An 11,831-nucleotide genomic window follows, 5' to 3' on the forward strand; every position below is an offset into this window, starting at 1 on the left:
CTCCTACTGGGGATGTGCCCGCAATCCAGGTACATGCCCTTGACCGGAATCGAACCTGGGACCTCTCAGTCCGCAGGCCGACGCTCTATCCACTGAGCCAAACCGGTTTCGGCAATATTTATCCTTTTGTGTCTGGCTTATTTCACTTGGCGTAATATCTTCAATTTTCATCCATGTTGTAGCATATGTCAGAATTTCCTTCCTTTTTAAGGCTGAATAATATTCCATTGTATGCATACACCACATTTTGTCTATCCATTCATTCATCAGTGGACATTTGGGTGGTTTCACCTTTTGGCTTTTTGTGAATAATGCTGCTACAAACACTGGTGTACAATTACCAATTTTAGTCTCTGCTTTCAATTACTTTGGGTATTTACTGTCATATGGTCTCTTCCAGGAATTTTCCTTGGCGGAAGGAAGCTGCCTTACTCAAGGTAGATTCCCTCTTTGGGGGCATGTGCATCAAATGACTGGTCATTGTAGGGGTACAAAGGCCAGGCCTGGCCCCCGGGCCTCAACCCGTGACCTTTCTAAGAGACCACCCCAGCTTCTGAGCTCCTCATGGAACTGGCGGAGGCCTCATTGCCACTGTATTGGTTAAACCTGTCCTCCTGCCTGATTGCGGTTTCTTCACTCCCTTGAAGCATGGTTGCGGAAAGCACTTCCTACTATACCACCTGTACGTCCGTCTCCCTTTCTGAGCCTGTTCCCTGGGCACCTACCTACAACATTGTCCTCTACCTACGGCTTTGCAGTGCTAACTTTCTCATAAATCTAGCATCCATTACCTGAGGATCTGTTTCTGGACTTTCTATTCTTTCCCTTTGATCTATATGTCTATCATTGTACCAATACCTCACTGCCTTAGTCATTGGGGCATTAGAGTAAGCCTTGACATCTGGTAGAAAAAGCTATCCAAGTTTGCTTTATCACTTTATCCATGTCTGCTTGGCCCTTTGCATTTCTATATACATTTTTACAACCAGCTTGCCAAATTCCATAAAAATCCTTCACTGAGTATGGCTGGGATTTCATTGAATCTAAAGGTCAATTTAGAGATAGCTTATTTCTGGTTATTGATTCTTCTAATTTGTAAACATGGTATATCCCTTCATTTATTTGTTTTTAAATTTGCCATTAAAATTTTATTGTTCTAGTTTATAGAGGTCTTACAAATCTTCTTAGATTTATTCCTAGGTATTTCATGTTTTATTTGCTATTTTAAATAAAGTCATTTAAAAATTTATGTATATTGATTTTTGTATATTGAGTTTCTATCCAGCTATCTTGCTAAATTCAGATTTCTGTATTAAATCCTCACTCTCTGGTCTCCAGTCCATTTACAAGTCATATTCCTGCAGATGGTGGAGTTCTTACTGAACAAGGAAAGCAGGTGAAAACAAAATGCTGAGAACCTGGGAGAATATGTTCTCAATGGAACCGTGTTTGCATGTAGTACACCGGGAGGAACAAATGAGTGTTTGTGATGGAAAACGGCCAGGAGTGTGTCAGCTCTGAAGAAAAGCAAAGAGGGACTGTCAGAAACAGACAAGTCATTTATGTCACTTGGAAAGAAGGTTGGGACTAGCCAAGAGACACATAGTAATGATGGCGGTGGGGCTGCAAGTGAAAGGATAAGGGATGTCCGGAAGGGCTGCAGAACAGATAGATGTCACATGGTTTTGTAGAATTAAGCCTGCAAATCCATGGGGAGTGCTGACACTTAGGGCAGCTGTTCTGATTGTGGCCCCTGACCAGCGGCATCAGCAGCGTCTGGGAACTTGTTAGAAAGGCAGATTCCAGAGCCCACCTCCGGCCTACTGAATCAGAACTCTGGGGGTGACAAGCCTTCCACGGGATTCTGATACGTGCCAAATTATGAGAACCACCAATTTAGGAGTGGACTCTTCAAACCAGTTCAGATGCTGTAATTGCCACTAGTAGCCCCAAATAGGGTAGTTGGTATTGCATTTATACCCACTTTACTCTTGCCGACATTTTGCTTTGCCCTGAGCTCCAGTTTTGTGCAGTTTGCCTCTTCGGACTATAATGTTCTCCTGCAGGATCCGTCTCATACTTACTCGCAGCCTCTTGTTCTATGAGAACATTTCATATGATTGTGTGCTCCTAATTATACTCAGCACACTCCTCTATCATAATAACGGGATATACATCCTTGTATCCCATGGTTCATGTGGAATATTTTGAAATATTAACTTTTCTCCCTGCATTTCTGTAACCCATCGCATTTCCCCATTCAGGCAGCTGCAATGTAGGCTTAGGGATGTTAAAAAGAAAGAAGGCCTTTGACTTTCAAAAATGGAAACCTTCATGCTTTGGGTTGAGGAGGGAGTCAGGAGGGAGAGCTCCACCCCCTGGTGAGGCCCTGTGACGAGGCTCTACCTTCCCCTGCGCCTGTGGGTTAAATGGAGGGAAATCACATCTGAAATATGGGAGTCTGCAGATCTAGAAGGCGAGGGTCCCTGTATTTGGCTTCCCGGGTGGGACCCCTGGAAGTCAGCAAGCTCCCTGGGAAGCTTGACTATGAGGGATGTCTACTAGATAGGACCTTATACAAACCTCAGGGTTAGCTTCCCGCGGTCTCCCGTGATGCCAGAGCAGCAGAATGATCCAATGCTCCCTAGGTAAGTGTTGTGCAGAAGTCTTAGCCCCAAAGATTTCCCTGTAGGCTAACATGGCATGGAAATAGATGAATGATGCAGCAAGAGAGGTGCCAAACCTGAAGTAGCCTCAACAGTGAGAATGAATGATGGTCTAATAGCAAGCTACACAGATTTACAACAAAGGACTATTTAGGGTACTTGACATTTTAGCAAATGCCAATAGGATGGTTCACCTGTGGAAGATCAGATGCCCATCTCCCTCCAACCTTCTCTAGACAGTAGAGCAGTGGTTCTCAACTTTGGCTACACATTAGAATCACCTGGGAATCTTTTTAAAATCCTGATTTCTGGGCCTCATCCTCCGGAAATTCTGTTTCTTTGTTACTAATGTTGTGGCCCCACCCCATAACAAAGAAACAGAATTTCCGGAGGATGAGGCCCAGAAATGAGGATTCTAAAAAGATTCCCAGGTGATTCTAATGTGCGGCCAAGGTTGAGAACCACTGCAGTAGAGGAACCTAAGACTTTACCTTAGAGAAAAGCCTCAGGAAAGATCCTGAGTTTACTGAGATTGTTCCCACCTACCCCCTCAGAAAGTGGGGGCTTTAATTATGTGCAATTAGGAATTCCACTTCTTACACCCCTGAGTTTGTGGGTTAGATACATGTCCCTTATATTCATTACCACAAATGAGCGTTTTACTATTTTTATAATAGAGGGTGAAAATAATTCCTATTTTTGGATACACTTCTCTGATATTAGTGGCTTTAAAAAGGAGCTTGTATGACAGTGCTTTTTTATTCACACTGATCCCCTGGGGACCCTTTGAAAGTAAAGATTCTGATTGAGTATGTCTGCGGTGAAGCCTGAAAGCCTTAACTGTTAACTAGCATCAGGTGATGTGATGCTGCTGGTACAGAGACCATCCTGGGAATAGTGAGGCTGTTTCAAATACTGGTCGGTGGCTATGCCACAATGGTTTTCAAGATGCATTGACTGGCACTTTCCTAAATAAAACAGGGTGGTGCTTGTGCCTAAACTGTATCAGGTATTTATGGTACAATTTCAGACTACAATTGAATATGCAAAATGAATGTAAGCAACAACAACAAAAAGTTCATTCAGAATAAGTCAGCTAAGAGTGGGTAGTGTGGACAAAAAGATAATGCCACCTTCCTTCATGGGCTATCAATGACCTGTTTCGACTTTAACAATTTAAATAAAGTTTAAATGTCACTGAATTGAATATGCTTATTTAGAATTTTAAGTCTTTTTAAACATATAAAGCATTTTAAATATATAAGAGTATCTTTTAATCTTTATTATATGTTACCATATTAAATAGAAGTTTCGATAGCAGACAGGAACATGTTCATTTAAATACTTCAGTTTAGCCTTAGCCAGTTTTCTCAGTGGATAGAGCATCGGCCTGTGAACTGAAGGGTCCTGGGCTCAATTCTGGTCAAGGGCATATACCTCAGTTACAGGCTCCTGGCCCTGGTCCAAGGCATGCAGGTGGCAACCAATAGATGTGTCTCTCTCACATTGGTGTGTCTCTCCCTCTCCCTTCCACCCTTTCTAAAAATCAATGGAAAAAATATACTTGGGTGAGGATTAAAAAAACAACTTCATTTTACTCAAAAGGTCAAAATAGTAAATGTTAGCAAATTAAGCAATATATCTCAGTTTTTATAGATTATAAAAGGAAATACTTGCTCATTTTAGAGAATTTGGAGAATACAGAAAAACCTAAAGCAGGAAATAAAATCACTGGTAATCCCAGCAGCTAAAGCAAATCAGAACTTGGTACATTTTCTTCTAGTCATTTCTTTGTATACTTGTTTCTTTAAAAAAAAAAATCAAGAACATATGTTCATTAGTTTGTATACTGCATTTTTCCCCCCACTTAATATCTCATGAGCATTTATCCACATCTTATTTTTAAATTCCCACCCTAGTATATGTTTTTATTGATTTGAGAGAGAGGAAGGAAGGAGCAGGAGAAGAGCGAAACATCGACAGGTTTCCTCTCATATGTGCCCCAACTGGGGACTGAACCCACAACCCAGGTATGTGACCTGACCTGAAATTGAACCCGAGAGAGACCTTTTGGTATATGGGACGACACTCCAACCAACTGAGCCACACTGGCCAGGCCTCCACATCTTTAAATATTCTTTTTTTAATTTTAATTTTTATTTTTTTTTATTGCTTACAGTCTTTAAATATTCTTTGAGAATACAATTTACTGGTGTAAAAATAGATAATATTCTACCATATGTGGTGTTAGAATAGTTCATTTATTTTCCCATTTTTATACATTTAAATTGTTTCTAATTTTTTCTATCTATACTAATAAAAAGGTAATATGCTAAATTAGGGCAGATGTCTTCCTGACGACCTTCAGGATGTCCTTCTGGACAAAGCCATAGTGGTTGCAAAGGGCCCAGGCTCAGGTTGGCAGTGGCAGCAGCAGCAGCAGCAGGGTAATGGGGGCGGTGCCTTCCCCTGACCCGCCAGGTTGCTTCCCACAGAGGGAGGCTAGACTGCGGCTTAGGCAGGGGCTGAGGCAGAGGCAGTTAGGGGTGATCAGGCCGGCAGGGGAGCAAGTTAAGTTTGATCAGGCCAGCAGGGGGGCAAGGTAGGGGTGATCAGGCTGGCAGACAGAAGCAGTTAGCCTAAACCAGCAGACAGACATCCCCCTAGGGGCCCCAGATTGGAGAGGGTGCAGGCCGGGCTGAGGGACCCCTCTACCCCCATGCACAAATTTCATGCACCAGGCCTCTAGTTATGAATAATGATGGATGCAACAAATTGGATATACTATTAAAACAAAAATCTGATTATTTCCTAGGAAACAGAATTCTCAGCAAATAACAATAGTACCAGATAAAAGGGTGAATATTTTAAAGTCTGTAATGACTCTTGAAACATATTGCAAAATCAGTGTTATCAATAGTTAGGATAATGTGTATAAAAGTGCCTATTTCATTACAACTACAGCAGTCATAGATACTGACATTTAAAAAATCTTCTATAATCATTCTAATATCAGTGACTCAAATTGATGCATTAAAAATATCCTGTAATCTTTGCTAATATTGATAGGACTCAAATTGATGCATTTTCAGTAAAAATTCTCTTAACCAATTTCCACTTCACTAATGATTGGATGAACCTGGCTCATCATTTCCTCGGTAAAGAACCGATGTCCTGGCAGGCTAACGTACCTAGCCGTCCACTCTCCAGGGCACCTGTGCACTCCCACTTCCCTAATGAGCTGTGTGCTTATCAAGTCAGTTGTTTCCGTTACCAACATGTTCGAGCCAGTTATCCTCATAAGTACATAATTTAATGAAATAAAATGAGTTTATGTAAAAGGCAAATTGAACATTCTAGAGGACTGCAAATAGCTAAAATAAATGGCTGCTGAACTAGTGGCAAACAAAAATATGTAAGAAGGAAAGCATAAAACTGTGGATTCTGAACCCAGATTCCTTTGTAAATACTTTAAGTTCACACTCTATAGAAAGTAGAATTGGGAGTCTTAGACCAGACCAGTGATTCTCAACAGGGCAGTACTGACCCCTAGAGGTTGTTTCAGAAACTTGTGGGGCATTTCTGGTTAGGTTTCAATACTGTTATTTAGTGGACGAGGGGCAGAGATGTGAAATTTCCTGTAATGATCCGAAAAACTTTGTGAAGTCTCAGTGAGTATTCATTTAGGTATAAAGAATCATCATTTTTCCCCTCAAGGAGGAGCAGAACTCCCCACACCTTCAGTGTGGGCTTCACATACCATTTCCTTCCAAAGAGCACAGTATGGAAGTGGGGTGGGTGGTGGAGAATAACGTTACCGTGGACACAAGCCTGACAACAGCACTGCAGCCAGGTGATCAGGGTGAACGCCAGTGACACATCATGCTGACAGTGTGTGCCTTTGAGGGGGTGAGAAGGGCCCTTTGCCTCTCTTCTTCCTCCTGAAAACCCATAGCCCGTTTCACCATGAGAAAATTTTCAGAAAATTCCAACTGAGAAGCACTCTACAAAGTATTTGATTAGGACTCAAAATGGTCAGGTACCAAAAACAAGGAAAGTCTGAAAAACAATCACATTCTAAAGGAGCCTAAGCAGATATGAAGGCTAATGTAATGTAGGATCCTGTAACAGAAAAAGAGGGTAAAAACGAAAAATCTGAATAAGGTATAGGCAGTTAATAATAACGTATCAGTACAGGTTCATTAGTGGTGACAGATGTACCATACTAATCTTTTAAAAATAAGGAAAACTGGATATGGGGTATATGGGATCACCCCTGCACTATTTCTGCAACATTTCTATAAATCTAAAACTATTCTACATATTTTTAAAAAATTGTAAAATACAAATTTGCAACTAGCAGACAAGTCCTAGAGATCTAATGCACAGCATAGTGAATCGTCAACAACAGTTATTAACTTCAAACTTGTAAAGAGACTAGCTCCTCACTGTTCCATCACAGAAAAGAAATGACAATTACATGACATGATAGAGGTGTTAGCTAATGCTATGGTGGTCATCATTTGCAATCTATAAGTGTAGCAAAGCAACACATTGCATACCTTAAACTTACAGGATAATGTATCTTCATTATATTTCAATTTTAAGGAATTGTAAAGCCTGATTTTTATTATCGCAGCTTGTAACTTCTATTTTACTTATTTGTACATATAAAGCATTAATATTCACCAGGGACAAAACTATCCTATAAAGAGGAGTATTATTCTTTTATTCAAAATTTCAGCAAGAATTGAACACCATTTTGGAAAATGATGTTTCCAACAGTAATATTATTCATGGTCTTTAACCAGTAAAACACAGCTGTTATCAGTATGCATTTAAAGTTGTAACATTATAGCTCTTCATGAATCATGAATTCAGTCTTTATTTTAAAATATCAGTGTTACAGTACTCTATTGAATAGTTTTACTTCTTTCATACTTAAGAGTAAGCACCTGACTAAATCACTGTTTTCTAGTATACCAGTATCTGATTGTTTACTTATTGAAACATTTTATTAGAAATTGATTCCATTTATCCTTTATCTAATCTAATAAAAGAGAAACATGGTAATTGGCGTACAACCGCTACCCTTCCCACTGGCTAATCAGGGAGATATGCAAATTAACTGTCAGCCAAGATGGCGGCCGGCAGCCAGGCAGCTTGAAACTAACATGAGGCATGCTTGCTTCAGTGACGGAGGATTCCAGCATTCCCCGCCTGCCTTGCCGGCCTCTGAGCCTGCAGTTCGAAACATTTTAACAAATATAGAAGCTAAACAAAACCCCAGAAACCAGCTTTCAGCGAGCTGGGATCTCAGAGCTGGAGTCAGAGCTGGAGTTATACATTGTTTCGAACCGAAACAAACCAGATACCTACTTTCAGCAGCGGAGGCCTAAGAGCTGGAGCCTCAGAGCTAAAGCTGGCCCAGAATTAAAAAAGAAAAAAGAAAAAAAGGAGTGGTTGGGAGCTTCCGTCACGCGCCAGTCTGAAAACAGCCCTCAGCCCCTCACCCAGACTGGCCAGGCACCCCAGTGGGGACCCCAACCCTGAAGGGTGTGTGACAAGCTGCAAACAGCCATCATCCCCTCACCCAGGCTGGCCAAGCACCCCAGTGGGGAACCCCACCCTGATCCAGAACACCCTTCAGGGCAAACCAGCCAGCCCCACCCATGCACCAGGCCTCTATCCTATATAGTAAAAGGGTAATATGCCTCCCAGCACCGGGATCAGCGGAGCTGAGAGGCCTCCCGGCACCAGGATCAGCATGACAGGGGGCAGCGCCCAAACCGCCCCTCCCTCCCCCCTGCTCCCCCGCGCATGGGCCCTGCTCTGTGTGTGACAGGGTAGAGCCATAACCTCCCTATAGGCCCTGCCCTGAGTGTGAGAGTGGCGGCGCCCCAACCCCCTGATTGGCCCTGCTCTGTGGGTGATAGAGGGTGGCGCCACAACCCCCACCCCTCCCACAGGCCCTGCTCTGTGTGTGATGGGGTAGAGCCATAACCTCCCCATCGGCCCTGCCCTGAGTGTGAGAGTGGTGGCATCCCAACCCCCTGATCGGCCCTGCTCTGTGTGTGACAGGGGGCGGTGCCCCAACTCCCCTATCGGCCCTACTCTCTGAGTGACAGGGGGGAGCTCCTCAACCCCTGATGGGCCCTGTTCTGTGCGTGACAGGAGGCAGCGCCCCAACCCCCAGATTGGCCCTGCTCTGTGCGTGACAGGGGGTGGCGCCTCAACCTCCCCATCGACCCTGCCTTGAGTGTGACAGGGGGTGGTGCCCCAACCCCCCCCAATCGACCCTAACCTGAGAGTGACTGGGGGTGGTATCGCAACCTCCCTATCCGCCCTGCTCTGTGCATGACAGGGGGCGGCGCCCCAACTCCCCAATCGGCCCTGCTCTGAGCCCGACCAGGGGCTGCACCTAGGGATTGGGCCTGCCCTCTGCCACCCGGGAGCAGGTCTAAGCCAGCAGGGCGTTATCTCCGGAGGGGTCCCAGTCTGTGAGAGGGCACAGGCCAGGCTGAGGGTCCCCCTTTCCCCCCGAGTGAACAAATTTTTGTGCACCAGGCCTCTAGTATTACAATAAAGGCATTGGATTGGCCCTTTTTAATACCGTGTATATAGGAAAGCTACATATAAAATTCATTTTAGGATAGTGGGTGTGATGGATGTTATAAATGTTCTGATGTTATAACAAAAAGGGTCTGCTAAGTCTGAGAACCACAATCGTGGACTAAGCTCTTTGAGGGCAGGAAATGTTTTATTTCTTACTGCACCCTGTACCAACTAGGTCCTCAATATTTGATTTCCCCATTGCAGTTTCTTTTTATGCCTACTCAGAAGCCATTATTCGCTCCTCCATTCTGGCCATCTCAGTTTTAACCCAGTGTCTGCCCTCAATGCAGGCAACTTGGGTAAATACAATCCATTTCAGTCAGTGGTTCATTCCCTGCCAGTGATTGAAGCCAGGCAAGTGACCCAGGTAGGATGAGGTCTGAGGAATTCTGCGGAGGAACAAAAGGTTCTTTTCACTGGACAGTTGGTTTATACATGACACCTAGAATCGTGGTAGTTTTTTTCTTTAATCCTCACCCAGGATATTTTTCCATTGATTCTTAGCAAGTAAAAATTGGGAGAGGGAGAAGCATCAATGACACATCGATTGGTTGCCTCCCACGTGATCTCCGACCAGGGCCAGGGATCGAGCCTGCAACCAAGGTACATGCTCTTGACTGGAATCGAGCCCGGGACCTTTCAGTCCACAGGCCAACACTCTATCCACTGAGCCAAACCGGCTAGGGCCATGGTAGGCATCTTTGGTCACAAATATTATTAACCCCAAAAGAAACCACTGAAAGGGAAAGATGGAAAGAAATGGAGGTTCTTGGTATCTCTGAACCCTCTATCTACCCAGTCTAGAACCGCTGAAGTGCTTGTAATATTTGGTAAAGTTGGGTCTCGTTGCCAGCAACAAGCATCCTTACTGATATGACCCTCTTCACAAGCAGCTGTGCTACTAAGAAATAGTTATGTACACTGTGTGAAATGCTGGTCAGAATGCTATGGAGGGAAGCATAAGGGACCCTCTCAGGCATCAGCTCCTACTTCAAAACACCTGTGGAAAACGTCTTATTTATTTATGCATCCATGTATTTATTTATTTTTATTTCCCATTATTTTAAATTTTACTGGGGTGACATTAGTCTACATGAACATATAGGTTACATGTGTGGATTATTAATTTACAAAATCTGTATATAGGACCATGTGCCCACTACCCAAAGTCAAATCTTCTCCTGTTACCTCATATTAGGACCCCTTCCTTCCCCCACCCTCTCCCTCTGGCAACCACCACACTGCTGTTTGTGTACATAAGTTTCCGTTTTATATTCCACATGAGTTAAACCATGTTCTTAGACACAACAGAGTACACCACCACCATAAGGAAAACTCCTTGAGGTCAACCTCACCCTTTCACATCACCACTTCTCCGGTAGGTTAACTTGGGAGTGAATTGTCCCAATTGCTAGCAAAGCTGGTGATACAATAGGTATTTTTTCAATGCATATAAGGATGAGTTTAAGAAATAAGCAAGGGCTATCTTTTGACAAGTTTTACTTAGCAAGTACAGAAGGCTTCTTCTGTGAAAATAGGTTTAAATGATTGAATTTATGAATCTAATAACGCGCCCATTTGATGATGTTATACCCAACATGTGAAACTAGTCTTCGTTGGTTCCCACAACTCACCTTTTGATATGTGGCCATTCTTCTTTATACTCTTTTCTCCTTCAACCTTTTATTCCTTCCTTACTTCCCTCTTCCCACCTTTCCCACACCTCCTTATACTTAGAAACTATCTGTTTGAAGGATATACAGAATTACATCTATTCCCAGTTCAGAATGAGCCTGCAAGGCCCTTCACATCCTGAGGGCAGCCTTCTTCTTCTTTTAAGAAAGAACATGCTGGAGAGTTTACAAATTAAACACAGTCTTATTTAAATGCTTATTTTATTTCAGTCTATAAGTATGGCCATTTGTTTGAGTTGCTCACATAAATCCATTCCATCCAGAAAGGAAATGTCAAGTGCTTCTAGCAGTGTAAGCACAGTTGGCATGGCCTACCCAAAGATCTTCCACCACAGTCTATAGAAAACCTAAATGTAGTTAAACAAATTGGATATTCTTATTTTCTGGGCCTTAAGAGATTTTTTAAAATCAGTTTGGTTTTTTAAAATCCATCAAATGTCAATTATGGCAGAGAAGACCACTGAGCTGATTTCTGATACCTAAGTTATCACTGGTCATAATTTACCCTAAATGACGGCCGGCATCTGAAAGACCTTAGTGTAGGGCTCTTCACAGGGAACACAGGCACCACTCACACAGGAACAGCCGGGCACCCCCAGAGCAGGCGAGTGCTACAGACTTCCTTCCTCCACTGCCCCCTCCCTCACCACCGTTCTAAGGCCGAGCGCTGAGAGGATAAGGCTAAGTCACTGAAGGTTTTACAACAGGAGGCCAGCGGGGGACGTCCTGTGAGGTACTCATTTATGAGGTACATCTGAATGCTAAAAATAATGATGGAATTTTGAGTACTCATGCCTATTTGTATTGCCTTCCATTAATGGAGTTATTTTACGTGTCTACCCTGTGTTCTTTCTCA

This window comes from Myotis nattereri, assembly GCF_964212035.1.
Source record: "Myotis nattereri genome assembly, chromosome: 6".
Classification (NCBI taxonomy): Eukaryota; Metazoa; Chordata; class Mammalia; order Chiroptera; family Vespertilionidae; genus Myotis; species Myotis nattereri.